Source organism: Myotis myotis, unplaced genomic scaffold (assembly GCF_014108235.1).
Source record: "Myotis myotis isolate mMyoMyo1 unplaced genomic scaffold, mMyoMyo1.p scaffold_m19_p_11, whole genome shotgun sequence".
Taxonomy (NCBI): domain Eukaryota; kingdom Metazoa; phylum Chordata; class Mammalia; order Chiroptera; family Vespertilionidae; genus Myotis; species Myotis myotis.
In genome coordinates, this window is record NW_023416315.1 from 28408511 (window position 1) to 28431285 (window position 22775).

At 37.9% G+C, this 22775-nt stretch overlaps 1 long non-coding RNA gene across 1 annotated transcript in view; it reads right to left on the minus strand.

Annotated features, from left to right (window-relative positions):
- Positions 1–8979, minus strand: part of LOC118666156 — a 57898-nt gene extending 48919 nt beyond the window's left edge. Inside the window, exons 1-2 of the long non-coding RNA XR_004970873.1 lie at positions 8868–8979; positions 8637–8738 (exon numbers count right to left, since the gene is read on the minus strand). This is a non-coding gene — a long non-coding RNA (uncharacterized LOC118666156). The remainder of the gene's footprint in view (positions 1–8636; positions 8739–8867) is intronic.
- Positions 8980–22775: the final 13796 nt, after the last annotated feature.

Below are 22775 nucleotides of genomic sequence, written 5' to 3' on the forward strand. Positions count from 1 at the left end.
TGTGTGGGCAAGGTAGTAAACCTCTTAGTGTCTTAGTTTCTATAAAATGAACATAAGATTAGGACTTGTCTCCTTTGGTGGATATGAAGACTAAATGAGCTAATTCAGAGGGGCCCCAAACTTCTTTGTTCATGGAGCCCTAAGTGTCTCAGTAACTCTTTTTACTGCGTCCATCAGACCAAAAGAACTACCTAATAATTCCATTTCTTAAGTAACTCTGTCCAAACAACTTAATAAGTATTTACATCCTAACAATTTACTGTATGGGCCTCTAGAAAATATAGTACACATGAATTAAAAGAAAGAAATAGCATTGCAAAGATGTAAATAATAAAAAATACAAGAATAAACTTTGTTTTGAATACTCATAACTGTAAACCTACTTTTACCAACCCCTGTCCTATTGTGTCAAACACATTTCCCTAAATGTCTTTGTTCTTGGATGGTAAACAAGCATGACAAGCAGATACTTGCAGTGTTGCTGCAGGCATTTCCCTGCTGTGTTAGACATGGTTCCCTTCCATGCTTTGGCCTTCCTACTTGTGCAATAGCATCCTCTCCTGTTAGAAAGAGCCAGATAAAACTAGCATTTGTTCCATCATTTTTTGCTTTTCTTTGGTAGAAAACATATCTTATGACTTATGTTTTATACTCCTCTCATTTGTAGTAAATGCATGCATGCCTTCCTGAATTGCCCTATATGTTCTGGACAATCTTAGCATTTTCTTTTGTATTCTATCTCAGTTAGACTTTATCAGCTCACTGCCTTCTGAAAGAAATTGTTAAACTCTCAAACTAAAAAATGGCATTAGCATCTTTGTAAATCAGCCCAGAAAACCCTGGTTCATCTAAAATAAACGTACTTTTCTTTAAGTGTTTTCCCATGGGTGGTGGTTTATTCAAATACCCTAGATAACCTTAGGGATTTTCCAACCTCATGAGCGGGTTTGATACGGAGAAATTAGAATTGTAAATTATGGGTATAACCACATAATCTTATTTCTTTTTCTTGAGATCATTTAGAATGTTCTGGGCTTTTATATAATTTGATATTTAATTATATGACTTTTGGCCTAATTATGGAATAATATCTTTTCTCTTTCTCACCTTGTCAAGTCCCTGAATCTATTATATGGCATTTGCTCATAGATTTTCATATCACTGATTCTATGTTATTTTATACTAGAGGCCCGGTGCACAAAAATTTGTGCACTCAGGGGGGGTGTCCCTCAGCCCGGCCTGTGCCCTCTCGCAGTCTGGGACCCCTCAGGGGATGACCACTTGCTGGCTTAGGCCTGCTCCCAGGGGATTGGGCCTAAGATGACAATCAGACATCCCTCTGGCAGCCCAGCAGCCCTCAGGGGATGTCCACTTGCCAGCGGGGAGCAGGCCTAAACTGCAGTCGGACATCCTTAGCGCTGCTGAGGAGGCAGGAGAGGCTCCCACCACCACCGCTGTACTGGCAACCATCAACCTGGCTTGTGGCTGAGCAGAGCTACCCATGTGAGAGCACCCTGACCACCAGAGGGCAGCTCCTGCATTGAGCGTCTGCCCCCGGGTGGTCACTGTGTGTCATAGTGACCAGTCATTCCCAGTCTTTCTGCTGTTAGGGTCAATTTGCATATTACCCTTTTATTATATAGGAAAGAGGCCTGGTGCACAGGTGGGGGCCGGTTGGTTTGCCCTGAAGGGTGTCCCGGATCAGGGTGGGGCTCCCGCTTGGGTGCCTGGCCAGTCTGGGTGAGGGGCTGAGGGCCATTTTCAGGCTGGTGGGTGACTGAAGCTCCCAACCTCTCCTTTTTTTCTTTTCTTTTTTAATTCTTGGATTTATTTACCTTCTATGGCTGTCACTGGAGCTGAGAGCCGGCTCCAGCTCTGAGGCCTGGCTCCAGCTTGAGGCCTCGGCTTCTGAAAGCAGGTATCTGGGGTTTGTTTAGCTTCTATAATTGAAACATAGTTGCTTTCGGAGCTGTTGCTTTCAGGCTCAGAGCCGGCTGTGGCAGGCGGTGAACCTTGGCTTCCTCCATCACTGGAGCAAGCAAGCCTCCTGTTCGCTTCAGCTGCATGGCTGCCGGACTCCATCTTGGTTGGCAGTTAATTTACATATCGCCCTGATTAGCTAATGGGAAGCGTATCAGAGGTACGGTTAATTACCCTCTTTGTCTTTTATTAGATAGGATAAGCACTGTAAAGAATTTTTGGAAATAATGAGCATATGAAGAGTAAAGACGAAAGGCAATGAAAAATAAATGGTAAAAGTGTTTGAATAAAAGATTAATTGAATTATCTTAGCTATCAATTGGACAATAAAAGTTCCTCTTTCTTCATCCCTCACATTTCATTCCAGCTGTACAAACTCATCAGCATTCCACAAAGCACAAGGGCCTTCCTGCTTCTCTGTCTCTGGAAATGGAGGTTATGATGTCTGGATGACCTTCCCCTTTCTTCTGGTGAAATCTTTCTTTCAGCTCAAATCTTATTTTCTCGATGTCAAACTCTAGTTCCTCTTTCAAGTATACAGTTCATTTTATATTATATTGAATAGCTATTTGCAAGTCTGTCTCTACCACTAAGTTCCTCAGGGGCTGGGCCCATGTTGTACTCATTTCTGTAATACTTAGTACCCAACAAATATTTGTTCAATTCATGTATAATGAATGCCACATAAATGACCTTGAATAAGTTACTAAGCCCATCTGAGCTTCTGCTTTGTAAAATGGAAATAATAATAGTATCTAACTTAAAAGATTGCTTTGAGGATTAAATGAAATATTTGAAAAATATTGCATATAATCATCAAAATCCTACAACTATTAAGAATGGTCATAAAATGGATGTTTTTATTTTAAAAAAACAAACATTTGCTAGATGGTCTAAATAACAATGTTAAACAAATAGAAGCGTTTACTACCACAGTGTAATATCTTCCTTTAGAATGACCATGTGAAGGGTCTTCTCTCTTTGTAACAAAAGAGCTGAGCTGCAATATGACATCATAAAGTGCCTACGGGGAAGAAATAAACATTCAGACAACTCCTAATACCCCCCGCCCCGGCCATCAGTGTAAGCGCTGTTTGGCTCTGGGATCTCACAGGGCTTTCTCAGTAGCTCTATTATCAGCTCTCTTTCATCATGTAAATCATCAGACATATTTCATGCTTTACCTTTTCACATTAAAAATTCAGAATAGATGACTTTACCTATAGTCACTGTTTTTACTACAGACAACTTTCATGAGTAAATACAGCTTATGATACACAGGCCATGAACTGTTGTTGCCGATTCTAAAAGCAGAGCATGTTTTTAGAGAACATTTCTTAAAAATAATAAAGGAATTGGAGAGTCTAAAAAAGCAGGCCACCAGCTTTGTTGTCTAAAATGTTAAAACATGGAAGAACAGAGGGCCCATCACATACACACATAAAACAGATGCAGATTTTAGCCACTGGATTTGAAAAAAGTAAAATTGACTATCAATTGAGTTTTATGTTAAGTATTTTCTAAATAATTGATGTGTTCTGGTAAATATTAAATACCACATTCCACAGACTATACTTTCAAAATTTTTACAATAAATACTTAGTATCTTAACAGTAATGATATCCCACAAGCAAAGATTATGTTGTGATAGGAATGTTTCCAATTCCATCTTTCTTTTTGTTCCAGTGTAGTTCTCCAAGCACAGAGCGTAAATAAAGTTATTTTTGAGGTTTGTTTACTTTAGGGGATTCCAGTAAGGAAACGTATTTTACTATCTATTTATATAATGCTTAGTATTAGTTATCTGACTTTCCAAAGTGAATGCATTGATTGAAAACAGACTTCTAACTTCGTCCCGAAATGAAACCAAAAAAAGAGTTTGAAAGGCTTGGCTTTCTAGTGCCATGCAATTGGTTTGATGACTGTCTTCTAAAATTATACGGACCAGTCATTTTGTAAATCAGATACTACATTATTTTAACAATGGTGGCAAGTTAATCACCATCTGCAATCTACTTATGCTCCGTATTTTTACCAAACCTTCTACTCAAACACAAAGCCTTCTTAATGACATATCTGGTGACACAGTGAGAAAAGAGGGTAGGAAAAGGAATAACGAAGTTGAAAGAAAATTTTATTAGTGTGAAGTTTTCTAACTTATAATCTTCACCAAAATCCCCTTCATGATGGAGACCATATTTTTTAGTTAAATTTGGAATGGCAGGGGGATGAAAAGGGTTGTTTTTATTCATCAGGATAGGCTAAGTTTATGCTGCACTAACACACAATTCCCAAGCCTCAATAGCTTAACTCAAGAAAGCCGGTTTTATTTTTCTCATTTATGCAACATCCACTGTAAGTCTGATGCTGCAGACTGCTTCAGCCATTGCACTACCATAAAGCCTTCTCCATACTTGCAGGGGATGGAAGTATAAGAGGATCTCACATACATTATTAAGTGCTTCAGCCAAGAAATAATACTGCTAATTGAATGCCTCCACTTACAGCTTATTGACTTTCAATTTGCCTAGAAAAATAAGAAATTGAGACCCTGTTGGAAACACTAGAACTGCCTATTATGGGATTCTAAACAGAAGCTAACAGTGCTTTTCCCTTAATAGTAACTGCATGGAGAATGACCTCCAATTTCAACTACCCAAATAATTTAGTCCTCATCTGAGTTTTGCATATATAGCTGAAGTCATGGTTGTGCCATTACTGGAATTAAGATATGTCGGGGCACCCTGGAGCTTTGGTGGTACAGACCTACCAAAAATCAATTTGCAAGAAGGACTGAAAGACCTGTGAGGAGAGGACTCACCCTAAGGGAGCAGAGAGTTGGGAAGATCATAGTGTCCCAATAACAGCATTAGTCATTGGAGAGGCGGGAAGTCTCAGTAGGTTTATCAGCAAGTGAAAGAATTGCTCTACTCTTAACTCTTACTTCTCTGTTTTGGATACCCATTTAGCAAGTTCAACGTAAAACAACGCAAGGGGATTTCCATAAAGCTTTGGCCCCGACTAGAACTTGACATCAGAAAGCTGCAAATCAGCAGCAGGAGTTGACATTGCCAGGCAATAAATGGTGGTATCCAGAGGAAGTATCCACAGTGCCAGGCAGCCATGCCAATGACCAGGAGACAGACAGGTGCCCAGAAGATCAGGATCAATTTTAAAGTAATAGTGCCCAGCAAAAGCAGTACAGTGCTCCAGCCAATGGGGGCAGCTATCCAACAGCATGGTACAGACTGAGGACAAAACAGAAGAGTGAGAAAAGAATATACTCATGCCAGGTTAACAGAGTAGATTTTGGGGTAGTGCCTTGCTCAGGTATACCGTACGTAGAGTAAGCCTCTACACCAATAGAATTGTGTCCTAATAAAAAGAGGAAATTTATACATAGACACACACACATGTGAAGTTGAAGGCAGAGACAGGGTGATGCTTCTACAAGCCAAGGAACAACAAAGATGACCAGTAAACCACTCAATGCTAGGGAGATGCATAAAACAAATTCTTGCTCACAGCCCTTAGAAGAAACCAACCCTGTGGACATCTTGATCTTAGATTTGTACCCTCCAGAACTGTGAGACAATAAATTGCTGTTGTTTAAAAAGAATGAGTAAACTACAATCTATGTCCTCAGGGAGAGACAGTGGGCAAATAATCAAGTACAGCACATTAACAGAAGACTGTGGCGGTACAAACACCAATGCCCTGTGTAACTCCGAGTCTGTGAAACCTCAGGGAGTCTCATGTGGGCCTGGGGGGACCCTCCAGACCCTCCTTGGTGGCCTTTAGAGTGCAACAAAGTGCCCTGGCGTCTCTGGGCTGGCCGTGGAACAACTTGATTATTAAACCGCCAGCTACAGACATTCGGTATGCCTCGAAGCAGATTGATTCACAGGTATTATGTGCTTGCGTGATCACCTCCATTCACTCTATGGGAAAGTACATTGTTACTTAAATGGAGTTACAGAGCCAGAAATAGATGTGTGTATTTTTCCTTATACTAAAACTCAGGGCAATGGAGTGTATAAAATTATACATTTCCTTCAACAACTTTTGCCTAGTGGGACATTCAAGAAACCCTTTGATCTGATTGAAAAGTCAACAACATGTTTAGATACCATGTTCCCACTAGCTGGTATTTCTCAAGGTTTCCATCCCTGAGTAAGCATAGAAAAATTAGGAAGCTGACCTAGCTAAGGACATTATCAATGCATCCACAATATATTTCCCTAGTAGAATTAATAGTTAGCTACTATATTTATAAGGGCACAAAAGCTAGAGAAATACTTAAATATATATATATATGTATATATATATATATATACACACACACACACACTATTCAGTGATTACATTACATTTTAATGTACAAAACACTCTAGGAATAATACCTCATTTAATTTTACCTATATGTTGAGAATTATTCAGCTTTATAGTTAGAAAACTGAGGTTCAAAGAGGTTACATAATTTCCCATACTTACAAAGGTAGTAAATGGCAGATCTTGAATTTGAACTGAGTTCTGTTTGGCTATAAAAAGCACCTGCTTTTTTCATAAATCATTATACACTGTGGACTCTAACACAGAGATCAGTAGACAACTAGTGTCAGAATCACCTGGGCTGCCCTGGTAAAATGCAGATTCCTGATTTGCATCCCAGACCAACTATAATTTTAATAAATTGCTTAACTGATTCTTACCCAAAGGAAAACCTGAGACTGACCAAACCAAAGATATTTATTTTATAGATATTAAAAACATTTGAATTTTTGGCTGATTTTTCTTCTTTTCCAATGCATGGAATACAAATACTACTTAAAGATTTCCAACTAGCAAGCCATTTAACAATCATTACTCCCATTGCAATTCTTGGATACACACCCAAAGTTCTAGAAGTTTCCATTTAAAATATTTTAATAGTTATTTACTAAAACTAGAATGGGCAATCCATCTGTCAGTTATATTTTGAACAGCGTTGATTTTAACTGCAGAAGTTGGCATCCAGTTAAGCCTAGACATGTCTTTCATATACCTATCTGGGTGTCCATATATCAATACCTAGTATACTGAAAACACATCCTTGTATGTGAATATCCCTTTCTGAGCATTCTGGCTTCCTTGAAACCCCAGAGCAGAACCTAACATTCCAGAAATGAGGATGGGAGGCCTCTGATGAACAGAATTATTCTGAAATAAATTACTATTAGTCCAGGCAAGCATGGTTGCTTTTACCAAGTAGAATTTTGGAAGAAAACGACTTTAGGAGCAGTAAATTAGACCCATGAATTTTAAAAATGCATCAAATAATTGAGGAAACCCACTCATTCATAAAATACTTATTGAGCAATTATGTATCTGACACTGTGCTAAGTGCTAGCTCTATAACAACTGATTTATTGAAGCCCTCAAGTAGTTCAGACACTACAATGAGGACCCCAAGAAGTATGTGACAATGTTCATTTTCTCACAAAATTTATGCGACGATTAATGAGACAAAATTTATACACATGAAATAATTATAAAACAATTGGGCTCAGTTTAAAGATACTGCAAAAAAAGAGTTCAAAGGGAGAAATTTTGTATGTTTCAAATGTTGGGCACTTTAGTGAGTGAATGTTTTACCAACATCACCTTTTATTAATTTTCACAAAAAATTGTGTGATGTAAATATTATGATTGGTATTTTAAATGAAATTAAACCATATTGGGGAGTAGTGAGTATGATTATATCTGTAATCATTACACTTAATACTCAGTAGTTGCAGCAACAGTATTTTTCCAAATACTTAGTCAAACATGATGCAGAATTGGATTTCAAATCCAGTTTGTTTATCTTCAGATTACACCTGTGCTCTATTGGCTATACCACAAAAGAAGGGAGAGGGGACCAATGTGGATTGAAGTATTCAGTCATCTTTGTAGAGGTGGGAAGAATGACCAAGTGTCCTTCTTGATGAGTGGATAAAAAAGCCATGGTACATTTATATAATGGAATACTACACAGCTGTAAAAAGGAAGAAAATCTTATCTTTTGTGACAGCATGGATGGACCTAGAAACTATAATGCTAAGTGAAATAAGCGAGCCAGAGCAACACAAATAACATATGATCTCACTTATATGTGGAATCTAATGAACAAAATAAACTAACCAAAAAGAACCAGAGTTAGGGATACATGATACAATCTAACAGATGTCAGAGGGGAGGTGGGTGGGCCAGCTGGGGTGAAAGCAGATGAAGAGAATGGACAAAGAATATATACACATAACCCATGGGCACAAAAAACAATATGACTGGGGCCAGAGGGAGGGGAGGAAGGGTCTGTGTGGAGAGGAGCAAAAGGGAGAAAAATGGGTGACATCTGTGATAATGTCAAAATTTTTTAAAAATAGAAAAAAAAAGACAAATCAGTATAATTTTTAAAATCTGAACATTAAATTGGGCTTTGGACTTTTGAGCTCAGATGAACAGGAAATATCCTCTCCCCCCAAAATATAAATAGATAAATAAATACATAAATAAATTATAGGTAAACAAAGAAATCACCACATCCTCAGTCCCAGAATAGAGCCAGTCTTCCTGTACTTCTTCAATAAGACACACTGCAGCCCATTTCCACTGAGCTACAGAAGCGAAAGGATTACCTCAGGATTCCCAGCACCTGGGTGTGGTGAGATGAAAGGAGACAGCCACAGGTGTGGGCACTTCAAAGCACAGCTCCCAGCTATGCAGGGCAGCTGTAACTTCTGGAAAACAACAGCAGGAGCTGCAGCAGGTTGGCATGCGAATTGAGCAACAGGGTAAGGACTGTGGCAAGGGCACTAACCGGTTCTGCAGTCAGTGACTACAGCTGAAATTTCAAGAAGAGGATTTACCTGGGCGCGGGTAGAAAGGCGGCTCCTGATCCCTGGTGTGGAGTCACCCACAGGACTGCCCCCAGAACAGCTGCCATCCTGCTGCCCTGTGTTTTAGGAAGAGGCACAGAAGTGTGTGATGGAATCACAGAAGTTGGGAAATGATAAACATTTACAGCTTTAAAAAACACTTGAAGGGCCCTGGCATACAAACCAATTGCTTAGCAGGTGAGAAAACTGAGACCAGAAAATGTAAATGTGTTGTCTCATGACAAGGCTACTTGGTGAGCATTCAGCCTGGCACAAGAGCTCTCAAGTCTACTTCGAAGCTCTTTACACTGTTCATGATGGTCAGAGAATGCGATGTTCTTGTATATTGAAGAAAAGTCATTAAGCAGGTAAAGCTAGATCCACAAAATGACCATATCCCCAATTTTCAAAAAGAGAACAGAGTTACACTGGATCCTCAAATTGCCTGAAATAAAATGGAAGTTGTTAGGATCTTGCAGAACACCCCAGGCTACCTTTTGAGGTGCTCATACGTCTATAGTGGTCTGTACACATCTTTCTCAGGTAATGATGAGTGAAATAAACTATTTTAATAGTGCTATTTTCAAATACTTATAAATTATTTTGACTTATGACCTCTTAAAAAAAGGTGATGACTAAATATTGTCCTAATGTTTTGTTACTTCCTTCAGGTCTTTCAAATGTCATAGGTTCAGTGAGGTTTTCTCGGAGCACCCACTTTAGAACTGCAAACCCTACTCACCCCTCGGGCACTTGCTGTTCTCCCTGTGCTTGATTTCTTTTTCTCCAAGACAATGAACAAAATCTAACAAATAAGTTACTCTTTGTTATCATCCCCTGAACTAGTAAGGGAGTTCTATGAGGGCAGGAATTGCTCTGTATCCCAACAGCTAAGAAACTAGTTAGTACATTATAGGCACTTAGCAAATATTTATTGAATGGATGAATGAATATAAAAATATAAACAGTAAATTAAGTTGTAAGATGCCCATTAAGGCATTGTCTGAAATTAAAAATAAATATGTTCCTATCTTTATAAAACTATACATTAAGTTTCCTGACCTTATACGGACTGAATATTTGGAATCTAAATAAATTTTAGGTAAATGTCTTGATATTTTGCTTCTCTTCAGTACACTTATTACAATGTAAAAGTACAGTTGTTGATAACAAAAAACGAAAATGAACAAAAACAGTAACTAATCTAAAACAGCAATTTGTCCTGTTTCTAGGCAGTTAATTTTTAGTATTTTAAATGATACTAAATTCACCACTTGTGTTTGCTTAAAATTTGAGTTTTAGATTATATTTGTATGGATATAGGAAAGATTCTGTCTCTCCTCAATATTATTAAACTTTTAAAAAATCATCAAATATTTTATTAGCGTAGCACTTCCCTTCACAAAATTTGTGTATCTCCCCCTTTAGGACATAAAGAGGGGACATGGATCAATCTAGAACAATCTTGATATAATCACCCTGTTTGAATCTGTGTAGATATCTAATTTAAATACTATGACAATAACAATTATCTGAAACACTTTGACAAGAAACCAGGGTGCATTCTGTGTCCCTGTGGTCAATGGGATTCAGGTCCCATGGCATGTCCTCAGTTTGCGCCCTCCCCAACCCGGGAACTCTGTGTCAGCTTCATTATCCAGCTATGTGATCTCAAAACACTCATTTTCAAAACATCTCAGCTACAAAACACAGCTAAACAAAACATCTCCGATGACTCTTGCCAGACTCTGAATCATCTCATGCACATGACTTACGACATAGGTTTGGGAGCCGAGGACATTTTAATGTCAACAGGTGAAGGTGTTGGGTTGGGTTGGGATAGGAGTTCTTCCTGGACTCCTCCAGGGCCCTGTATTTGTTGGGATACTGGTTGAGAGCAATGATGCTCCTCAGGGCTGGTGTTGCTTTATCCTTAAAGGGTATTTTGGGGACTTTTAGCTGAAGGCAATATAGAAATACAGCGGGTAGATTTCTTAGTATTTTCTATAAAGAAATCTATATAATTTAAGGAGTCCCTGCAAATTGAGTTCATTCTCAGAGTAAAATCTAACTAATATGTTACCTTTAATATTGGTTCTAGAAATGAAAATGTAATTCTACTTATTTTAATAATTTAGAGAGAGCTGGAAATTTAGCTAGGGGGAAATTATATCCTCCTCAGAAATCTGTACTCAAGAAATCAACTCATTGTATAATTTCTCAAATAAACTTAATTTAAAGACCATTCTTCTCAGAAAGCATTGCAAATGAAAAAAGAGTCATGTGAAAAAGTCCCCATAAAATGAGTAAGTGCAAAGTTTGTGCTGCTAGAAAAACAGTGATAAGAGATATGGAAGTTTTAATAAACAGTAACCAGGGCTGCTCTTTGGTGAATAAGCAACCTTTGGAGATATCACACATGGGTAGAAAGAAAAACATTGTCATAAAGAGTGAAATGCAGGCCACATATTCTAGATTGTGAGTACTATGAAGAACACAATCCAGAGTCTCCTGGATGGCCTACTTATATAATTATCATAAGAATAATTTTATATCTCCTTTACCAACATTTATGACACGTTTGACATTTTCTTCTATTGTATTAGCTCTATTCTTTTACAACACCCAAGTAATAAAAGAGAGTGACAGTCTCTGCCCAGTTTCTGATTTTACTGAAGTCGTTTTAGTGTATTATCATGCAAAATAATATTAACCATTAGTATTTGTGAACTTTTAAGGTTTTATATGTGACAAATGCAAGATTAGGTCCAATGGATATAAAAAATGTATCTTTTCTATTTGAAGTATGTAGGCTTTATCAAGCTTACTAAACATACTGGTAAACTTCCTGATGGCCTTCCTTTTTGCTTATTTACTAGATGTGTCTTCTTATGAAAAGTAATTAAATTTCTATTTGAAATTGTAAAAATTAAAAATTAATTTTATAATTTGAATTAAAAAATTACTGGCTTGGGAAAAACAATTCAGCCACTGATCTGTGGTGTATTATTTCTCAATTGCAAATAGCAGATGGTTCTTTTACAGCTCACTTTATAAACAATATACAAGGAGGCCTTTGATGAAGATCACAGACATACATGTCCAGGATAAAAGGAGGAAATAAAAAACAAAAAAGTAGTGTTATATACAAAGATACACGTACCATAGGCCCCTTTGAACTGTGCCCAAAATTACCCCTCACTCTAATACTGGGACATTGTCTCTGGGCCAAACACGTGCACTTCAAATCCCTTATGTGATTATTTTTCTCCAGGCAACTAACTCCTTGATCTCTTAGGTAAATATATTTTGATCAGGGTTGCCCCACAGTCATATTCCACATCTGAATCCTGAACTAAACACAGGTTATCCTTAAAGAGAGTCACAAGGTACAGTGACTTATGTGATAGATCTCATAATACTCTTTTTAGCGCTGAGTTAAAGTTAGCTTTAGGTAAGATGAAGTAATCAAGACAGGTTAACAATAAGCCATCCTTTGCAAGCCTAACAAAGGCCCATGGTCTTGCTCAAGAAAATGCAGTACTGCATAAACTATATGGGAATCACATTGGAGACATGACAAGGAAAAATCAGAAGAAAATAAGCACATTTTGAACAACTGAAAGTTAAAACAAGGAAGATATAAAAATAAATACCCAACAAACAACATGATGGAATATTTCAGGATCTGAAAAAGAAAAACAGTGAGTCTAAAATAATTTTTAATAATTGTTTACCTGTTCATTAAAAAGAAGCCAAAGTAGTTACAAAACTTTCAATGAGAGGTCAGATCCCATTTCAAAAGGCATACATTACTTGGGAAAATAATGAAGATTATGAGAAACTAAAATCAAGCTACAGCTCTATGCGGAACACCCCATGCTACTAATTTACCGGAAATGTGATTTCTAAATATTTGTACATAATTTGCTTATCAGGGCTAAATAAAGAGGGTAAGGGGAGTAAATCGGCAGGTGACACCTCTGAGTTTTGATGGAAGCCCTTGTTTAACATCCCACTGTGTGGATGCAGACCTGACTTTACAAGCTTTTCTTCCTGGAGTGGGGAGGAGCAAAGAAGACTGGGAGGGATTTCATGGCCTACATTCCCAAGCACCCCATCTCAATCTCCTTCGGTGCATGAAAAAGTCATGGAAAGAGGAACGGAAGGGACATCGAATTCTTTAGGCTCCTGCATTCTTCCATTTAAAGCAGAGACCAGATGGGGTAAAGTAGACTAAAGGCAAGGCCATGCCGAATGGTGAGAACAGAAACCATGCCCTCGCTAAAGAGGCAGTCGCTTCAGGGAAGACTTCTGTGAAGAACAGGCCTCTACATCTTTTCCCTTTCTAAAGAAAATACTAGGGGTGATGTGTAGAAAGATAATTGTTCCTGTTTTGCATTTTGATATGTTTGCTTCAAAAATTTCTTCTCATACTGTTTCATATTTTACCTAGAATGGAGCAGCTGGGTCCTTTAAATATTGCTTGGCATTTTTAGTGTAGAGCTTTCTTAGAATACATCCCCTGGTCATTGGTACCCAGAGCTGGACGGAAAACCACGGCCACTAAGAGCACCATATGGAAAGAGCAGGCACATGTCCAAGAGCAGGCACATGTCCCACATGTCCCACAGCTGGAGTTGCAAAGGGAAGCCACCACTTCTATTCAACCCTTAAAAGAGTGCTAGCAGTGAATTTCACCTCACTTCTGGCTTCTCTTGGAAACTAAGCCTGCATTCATCCATGATGACAATTGGCGAGAGCTGATCAGTGGCCGACTCTTCAGTGAGGGCTGTTCCACTGTCCTCAGCTTTGAACATGCCCTCATCCTGCCTCTTTCATTTTAATCTGCAAAACGAAACCCTAACGTATCTAATGCAATATAACACACATCACCAATTCAGCGATTTTTAACCAGTGTGCCACAAGAATTTTTAAAACATGCAATACCTGACTATTTAGTCAGGGGCACAGTCCTCTTTTCCATTAGATTGTCAAAAAAAAAAATGACAACAGCAAACACAATAATAGTCATCCAATGTGAATGAATCAAATAATATCTATTTTTTGTCAGATTGGCAAAAAATATATATTTTTTTGCTGTGCTGCAGAATTTTAGTAATTAGTTTATGTGTGCCTTGAGATGAAAAAAAGGTTGAAAATCATTGCACTCGATTTTATCAGATCTTCTACCTCTATGGAATCTGCCTGTGATTGAGTATTAAGCCATTTATTCATCAACAAGTATTTGTTGAATGAATATGCCACATTGTATCTTATTCCCCTATGAAAACATTCAGTGGTGCTTCCTCTGTGATCCCCAAGGTGAAGCAATTACCCTGTAAACTAGTAAAAAACAAACAAATTAAGCCAGAAAACAAGAAATCGTGTCTGAGTTTCACAGCAATTACAGTACAAATCACATTAGTTCATAGGTTCTTAATCATAAACTATCTCATGTTGTTTTTCCCCTTTCATGTATATATTTATCTCGTCTCCCCAATGAAACTGCAGCTCATCAAAGGTCAGGATGTTTGTCTTTTATATCTGTATGATCCCCCAGAGTTTCATACATGGTGATAATGCAATAAAGGCCTCGTCATTTATTTAAAACTGTCATGTGAAGCAGAACCCTTCAACGGTATCCTTCAACAGTAATGATGTTGCAATGCCTGAGACCATCTTCCTCGGTCCTCTCTTCCTTTATAGGAATGACCCAAGGCTGAATCACACAAAGCAATGCCAACTCATTTTTCTAGATGTGTCTTCTATTGGCGCCTTCCCCTCAAGTCACAAGCCAGGTTCCTTTGAAGCAGGCCCTGCCAGAGGCAATGATCAGGCTGGGATTACAATGCGTTTTCAGCCCTGGAACCCGGCACTGGTTACTGGCACTTACATGTTCACACCAGGCCTTGCCAAACCACATGTGCTCCAGTCCAAGGAGCTTCCTCTCAACACAGGGCATGCTGGCGGGCTGCTCACTCAAGGAGATGAATCAAAAGCCCCAAAGGCAAGTAATAAACTCCCTCTTCTTGGCATAGACTGTAGGCCAAGACCAGTCCAAATTGATTCCACAAACACAGATAATCATCTAAAGCGAATGCACCCAGACTCCTCCATTGTAAAAAGAGCCATTAATAGATCAAGGTAGACAGAGTTGAAATGGAAATTTTACTGTTGGTTCAGTGGGTTTAGGTAATCTGTGATCATGGTACTATAAATATGACATAATGAGGTGGGCAAGTGGGTTTATGAAATCTGTTTTGTTTTTTTTCTGGTACTATAGTTATTTTCATCTCATCCTGTGCAAGTGCAGTATGTGGCATATAGCACATCCCCAATAACTGTTGTTGGCTGAAAAGAAATTGTGAATTTTAGAGAAGGAAAATGGTTGCTGATGAAAAAAAATTATAATTACATTTTTACATAATTTAGAACAAGGTGATTTTACAATCAAAATGTCATTCTTTCATCATAAGTAATAACAGGAAAGAAGATTATATTTGACATTCTCCCTTGATGCATAGATCTGTTGTATTAGTGAGTTGTTAGCTGTGGGATATTAGCTGTGATGTTTTAATACGGTTCAATCACATCAGATTATCATGTGAAATGATAAACAATTCAGTAGGTTGGGCATTAATCAACCAAAGGAGGAAATGTCTACGTGGACCTGGTTTTTATCACTCCTTTTTTAATGCATGACCCAGCAGTGGAAATCTTATGATGGTTCTACATGGTTGCTGTGGATAGAGAAGAAACAGGAAGAAAGGACCAGACTTCACGTGCAATTGTGACCACTGAGTTATAAGGATTGCTCATCAGTATTAATTAATAGTAGGGATACTATTTAATTTCCTACAAAACCAATTATTGATCTTAGCCCAAATTCTCTCTACTTACAGGAGACTTCTTTCAGCCTCCCTTCTAAATACTACTTCTCTACTCAACCCATTCTTGATCTTAGTTTAACCTATTTTATTCTCTCCATAGCATTTACATTTAAAGTTTTTGGAGTTTTGTTTATTGTCTACCATTTTGTCCACTACAAGTTTCATATCAGCAGAAACATTTTCTGACATATTCACTCTTTAGTAGGTACTCAATAAATAGTTGCTAAAAATTAATGAACAAATGAAAATTTCATATTTTCAAATTGTCAAATCAACCATATCAAAATTTAAAAACAGATTCTTTGTTTTCAAGTACGGTATGTCAGGAGTATCTTTGGGCACCAAACCACCCCTGATTCCATCTCTGAACTTTGCCCCATTTCTTAGCTTCATCCCATCCCAAACCACGGATGATGTGGCAGATGGGGACATGGGAGTTTCAGGGACAAGGTAAGTCTCAAGAAAGACACAGAGTTGTCTTTCACAATTTTTTTTCTATTTAGAACCCCAAAAAGCAGAAGTTTGATGTTTTGTTTTGTAGACCACAGGAAACTATTGTTGACCTCAGCTAAAATACTACATTTTTCAGACTCCCTTGGGATAGCCAGGCAGAAGTCTTTGTATATTTCTTCCAGGAATGCCCCTGCAGTAGGTGGACTCATCTGGGAGAGGAGAACTTTTACCCTGTCCCCACTCTTCCTTCTTCTTTCTACAGAGAAGACAGAGAGATGCGTGGCTACAATTCAGATAGGTAATCTTAGGGATAGAAGCCTCACAAGGATAACAGAGATGATGGACAGGAGTCTGGCCCACTGGTGGCACAACAGAGCCATCAAACTAGCCCTAGATTGCTTCCTTTAAAATTATTTTGAGAGAGAAAAATAATTTCTGCTATCACCAATCAGTTTTTATTTTTATCCAGTTCAGGCAAATCTATCTTGACCAATAAATTATTAAAAGGGCACAACTAAATAATCAAATGTATCCATTGAGTCCAAACTGCTATGTTAAAAAGGCTGTATGTAAATACCATATACTTTTTACAAAACTTCTAACATGCTTACCTCATTTATCATTTTAATTCTTAAAGCATAGCTCCTTAAATTCATTACAGCAGGTAAGATCATACCAGTCTAACAAGTGAGAAAATAGGAGGTTAAGTCACTTATACTAGGTTTCTAGCTCATAAATTAGAGCACAGATCATCTAAATTTTAGCCAAGGGCTGTTTCCAGTGGAGTATACTGCCAATTGCTGAAATATGTGTCAAGGTTTCAAAAATTCCTACATATGCCTCTTAATGAGATTCAAGATCTAGTTATAGATTTCCTCTTTGAGAATAGAGCAGTTAAAGCTTTAAGCATATATAAGGGAGATGACACCAAAGTTTCTATAGTTATCAAATGATTTAAAAAAATATTTTTATAATGTCTGAAATTTCTTCCTAAGTAAATATATATATATACTAAATAGATATTATAGCCAAAGAACTAAATTCTTTCTATTTTAGTTACTGGGTAGTAGATAAAAGTATTCAATCCAACAATAAGGGCCAAAGAATTCAGATGGTAGATGTGAGAAAATATAGTAAGACAAGGTCAGGGTTCTAGCTGGATTCTGCCAATAATTGGTACTACAACCAAATTTTAATACACCAGTACTAGCTATGGAGGCATTTATTAAAAAGTTATCAAATAGATTGCCAGACAATTGATCCAATATATTTAGAGCAACCAGATTACATACTATTTGACTTGTCAATTTGAATCACCTAAGGGATCAAGTTGCATTCATACCATAAAACCCATTTATTGAAGAAGGGTTTTATCATATAAAAGGAAGAAGTTTGCTATAGATAAGCCATAGCTATTATGTGAAACAAATCTCTCTTTATGTTGTTGTGTTAACATGTTCACTATTGCATGATCAGTATATTTAGAACACTGAATTAAAGGGATCATTTTTTAAAAACTTGTGTAGATCTAGTTTTTGAAGATGAATATATGTCCCTATGCTTTAGGTGGGTGACCTCATAGAAAATAAATTCTACTTTTATGACTAATCCCTGAGAGATTTTTGAACATCTTGGCCACTATCTTCATCTCATGACTCAATTTTAAGAAGGGGTCATTATTTTTTTCTGGAGCTATGATAAATGGTAGGCAGAAAATGATAGTCAATATCACACCAACACCAATTCTTTGCATCAAATATGACTTTAAAAAATATTCTTTTTATTGATTTCAGAGAGGAAAGAAGAGGGAGAAAGAGAGAGATAAAAACCTCAATGATAAGAGAGAATCATTGATTGGCTGCCTCCTGCACGCCCTCTACTGGGAATGGAGTCCACAATCCAGGCATGTGCCTTGATGGGGAATAGAACCGTGACCTCCCCGTTCATAGGTTGATGCTTAACCACTGAGTCATACTGGTTGGGTGATAACTTTTGTTTTCTTCAAAAATAAGTACAGGTTTCTCTCTAGAATCTTTTTAAAGTATCATTATTTTAAGATTTTGGCCCATTTTGGAAACATCAACCTTTGTAAGAAAAGGAGCATTTTGTAGAGTCTGATCAGTACTAAAATTGTAATTATCAAATTATGTCTTGGACACCTTTCAGGTTATTTCCAGACTGAGGCACACTGCCTAAGTTTAAATAAACTTTAGATATGCTCTGGAAAGATGAATTTCCTGACCTGAGGTCTGGCTTCTTGCTTCTCCTACCTGCAGTCCCATGCCTGATATCTACACTTCTTAGAATGACACACTAAACATTTCTGGGCTCCATGGATTTTGTCCTGCAGCAATACCCTGATTTTTCTTTGGGCAGTTTTGGTACTGTTTTATTTGGCTTTTTGGAGAACCATACTATAGGCATAACTAAGAAACTAACTACTTTCTGCCTATAATACATATTTTGCTAGAACTGCCAAAGACTCCCAGCTAAGTCTCACTTATCCTGATCTCATTTGGCCTACTATTCAATCACTCTTTAGGTCTAATATTTTTCATGTTTATATCATATTCCCAAAGATGGTTGATGTTTTAAATAGCAAGTATAGATTTTATTTATAGGATTAAATTTGCTTCCAGTGAAAAAAGAAGTTGAAGTTTTGGTAGAGAAATATTAATTATCACCATCTTCACCCTTAAGTTAGATATTTTTCACACAGTTTTGAAAACTCTACTTATATCAGTTAAGCCATTAAGACTGTAAATAAGAGAAAATCCAAATTAAAATAGCACCAATGATAGGGCAATTTATTATCTCACAAGACAAGAAATCTAGAAGTAAGGTATTTCCATAGTTGGTCTACTAAAAAAAAATTCTAATTCTCACCCTAGCTGTTTTTTGTCTGTGGGTAGAGCATTGGCCTATTCACTGAAAGGTCACAGGTTCAATTTCCAGTCAAAGGGCATGTAGCTGGGTTGCAGGATCCCTCCCCCAGTCAGGGCACATGTGGGAGGTAACTGATGGATGTGTCTCTCTCACACTGATGTTTCTCTCTCTTTCTCACCCTCCCTCCCTTCCTTTCACTCTCTCTCTAAAAAAAAGAAAAAGAAAAAGAAAAAAATATCCTCCTATGAGGATTAACAAAAACAAACAAGCAAACAAATCTAATCCTCAATCTAATGGCCTCTTTGTTTAATTAATTAACAAATTTGTTGTGAGGTCAAATAAAACAGTATTTCTCTTGATAGACAGGTATGTGAGTGTATATAAGTGTATAAGTATACATATATACTAGAGGCCTGGTGCATGGATTTGTGTACCGGTGGGGTCCCTCAGCCTGGCCTGTGGGGTTCAGACTGAAACCAGCTCTCTGACATTCCCCAAGGGGTCCTGGATTGAGAGAGGGCGGTTCTCAGGTGACACATCCTGGAATCAGGCTCCCTCATCTCTGATTCCAGGTGCATCATCTGAGAACTGCAGCTGCCAAGTCACTGCAGCTAGGCAGCTCCTGCATTGAGCATCTGCCCTCTGGTGGTCAGTGCGCATCATAGCTACCGGTCGGATGTCAAACAGTTGAATGGTCGCTTAGGCTTTTATATATAGAGATGTATTATATGTGTATATGTTTATATACACACAGGCATATACATATATGCATAGAGAAAGATTCATACATATATACATACACACATACTCGATTTAGTCACAAGTATATATACTTATTGCAAATTATGTAAATTATATGTTTAGCTATATTGAACACCGAACAATTATACCTTTATATTTGATTATGGTAGTACAGATGAAAATGAGCTTTGTGAGGATGTTGTTGAAAATACAAAGCATAAACAATAGCCATTATGTTGACCACATTTTAAAAATATCTCTTGATTTGAGACTTTGAGCAGATTGCTTAGTGTTCTTTGCTGCATGTGTTTGGTTGGGGGAGTTACTCCATTGTCAACTCCTACAAGTCAACATCACCTGAATCCTTCAACCCAGGAAAAGAAACCTGCAGTTGGCTGAGGCATGCTGATCTTCCCCAGAAAGTAAAGCCAGAACGGTCTTTGAAGTTCTGTTTATTTGTTTTAGAATTTTAGTACACTTACTTTGAATTTATATTTGTGATACAGAATTTCTTCTAGCATCACTAATTAAATGACATATTCACTAGCCTTTATCCTCTAAGAATTACCAGAGGAAGAATATATGGGATTAGATAAAAAGTTATCCTGTTTAATTTTGAACAACTATGTTTCTGAAGTTTTAAGTTTAGCTTCTGTCCTAAATTTCAGAGAAGAGATGAAAGAAACTTGCAGGCTACTGAAAAACATTTGAGTTCTGGGGTGATGAAGGGAAAAATAAGCAACATAATTTCTGCTTATACATTGAACCCCTAAAACATTTGAGTTCTGGGGTGATGAAGGGAAAAATAAGCAACATAATTTCTGCTTATACATTGAACCCCTAAAAAATAGCAGGTGTGCTTGTAAGAAAGTTTTTTGGAAACCAGATTTTTTTATTCCACAAAAAGTTGTAAAGTTTTGTAAACTCTCAGTTTAACCTATACTCTCATCTATTCTAGCAGCAGATTAAACTGCCCTACTTTTCAAAGTAGAAACTGCCCTGCTTTTCAAAGATAGCTGAGCCCTGGATGGTGTAGACAGTACCCTTTCTGTTCCCAAAAAGGGTAGGAACAATTAATGTAGTTGCAGTGTGAGCCTCTCATATATTAGGGGTCTAGTTCCTTGCAGTCAACCATTGATCAAATCATTTGATGTTTCCTGAATATCAACCACAAGAATGAACAAAATGACTTTTCTTTCCTACTTGTTTTGTTCTATGTGTTTATCATTCATGTTGCTGAAAAATGCTTGAAAACAGCTATCTAGTTAATGATAAACTCTGTAATTTTTTTGGTGTTTAAAGTGTTGATTAAGGAACTCCAAAACAAACAAACAAACAAACAAAAAAACCCAATTCTAGTATCTATCTAAACAGGCTGGAAAATTTATGGGACGTATTTTTTAGAACGTTAGCTTATTAATGTCTAAAATGTCTCATCATCATAGCATTCATTTATAAGACCCCAGGAGTTTTATAAATGAATTAAAAGATTTTCATTTTTTCTACATTCTCCTTACATATTGTTTCATACTTAGATCCGAATTCTTGGATATCTTGGCATTATGTAAGAGAAAAAACATTTCCACTTCTTGCTGGGGTCCGGCCCCAGCAGGTCCAGGGGTTCCCAAAGGTGTAGACGGAGTCGGCGAAGAAGGAAGGACACAGAGACAGTGTTCAGTTGATCAGCAGCCTAGCCAGGATCTCCAGCCAGGATCTCCAGCCAAGTTCTGGTCTGGATCTCCAGAGAGGTTCTGCTTAGGATCTCCTGCCAGGGTCTGTGTCCATGTTCCCTTGCTAGGTTCTCCAGCCAGGTTCTGTGTCCATGTTCTCTTGCTAGGTTCTCCAGCCAGGTTCTGTAGCCATGTTCCCTCGCTAGGTTCTCCAGCCAGGTTCAATCACCAGGTTCTAGTTAGGTTCTCTTGCCAATTTCTGTAGTCAGGTTCAGTCCAGGATCTTTTGCCATGTTCTCTCCAGCGAAGTTCTTCTGTCTGTAGAGAACGTTCTGTGTAGGTTCTGTGGTCTGGATTCTGTCTCTCTTGGTTCCGTATTCTAAGTTCTGTGTCTTGCTGTCTTATTACATCTGTATTTATACCAGTTGATTCAATCCTATCAATCTCTATTACAAAGGTTAGGGCGTTTCTTATCTCCATTCCAGGGAGTAAAGATTATGTAGCTTAAGCATGATTGTTCATAGTTAAAGTGATTAATTACCCGCCTGGCACTTAGTTAAGAGGTTTTATTCCCTCCCTAACTTCAGGAGAAAATCCCTACCTGGGGAAACACCCTTTCTCAGAGACCTTGGTTAAAACACATAGTGCCAAGAAGGTGAGCAAACATATTAAGAACAGTATGCCATATATGCCAGGTCCCTTGAAACAGCAAGGATGGACTGGCTCCCGGCAAACTCCCCCTTTTTTATTTTTTAAAAGCAGGCACTAAAAAGAAAAACCTGAAATGCTCTCTTGTATCCATTTTAAGAGTAGGATTGGCGCTTTCTGCTATTACCTGAGTCCTGATCTATCACCCCAGGGAGAACTTGCCAATCCTGCACTTTCCTGGGGTGGAAAGGCTGCAGTGGGGTTAAGGATAAGGCTCCTTGGGCCTACCTTCTCCCATGCCTCTACATTTACCTTTCCGGCACCTTTCCTTCCTCAGAAAAGCATGGACATACTTCTTATATAAAACATTCTGTCTGACTGGGAGTAACCTTAATTCCTCTCCTAGCAAGCATATGTGTTAAAAGATCAATACAGAGTCATTTCTTTAGACTCAGTATGGCACATCTTCTTCATCTAAAGATCAATACAGAGTCTTCTTTCTTTGGACTCAGTATGGCACATCTTCTCAATCTAAGTTCTGTACTATCCACCTTCTTACCCTACTTATCCTCTATAGGGGGGTCTGTAGCACCCTGGTGGAGTCCTAT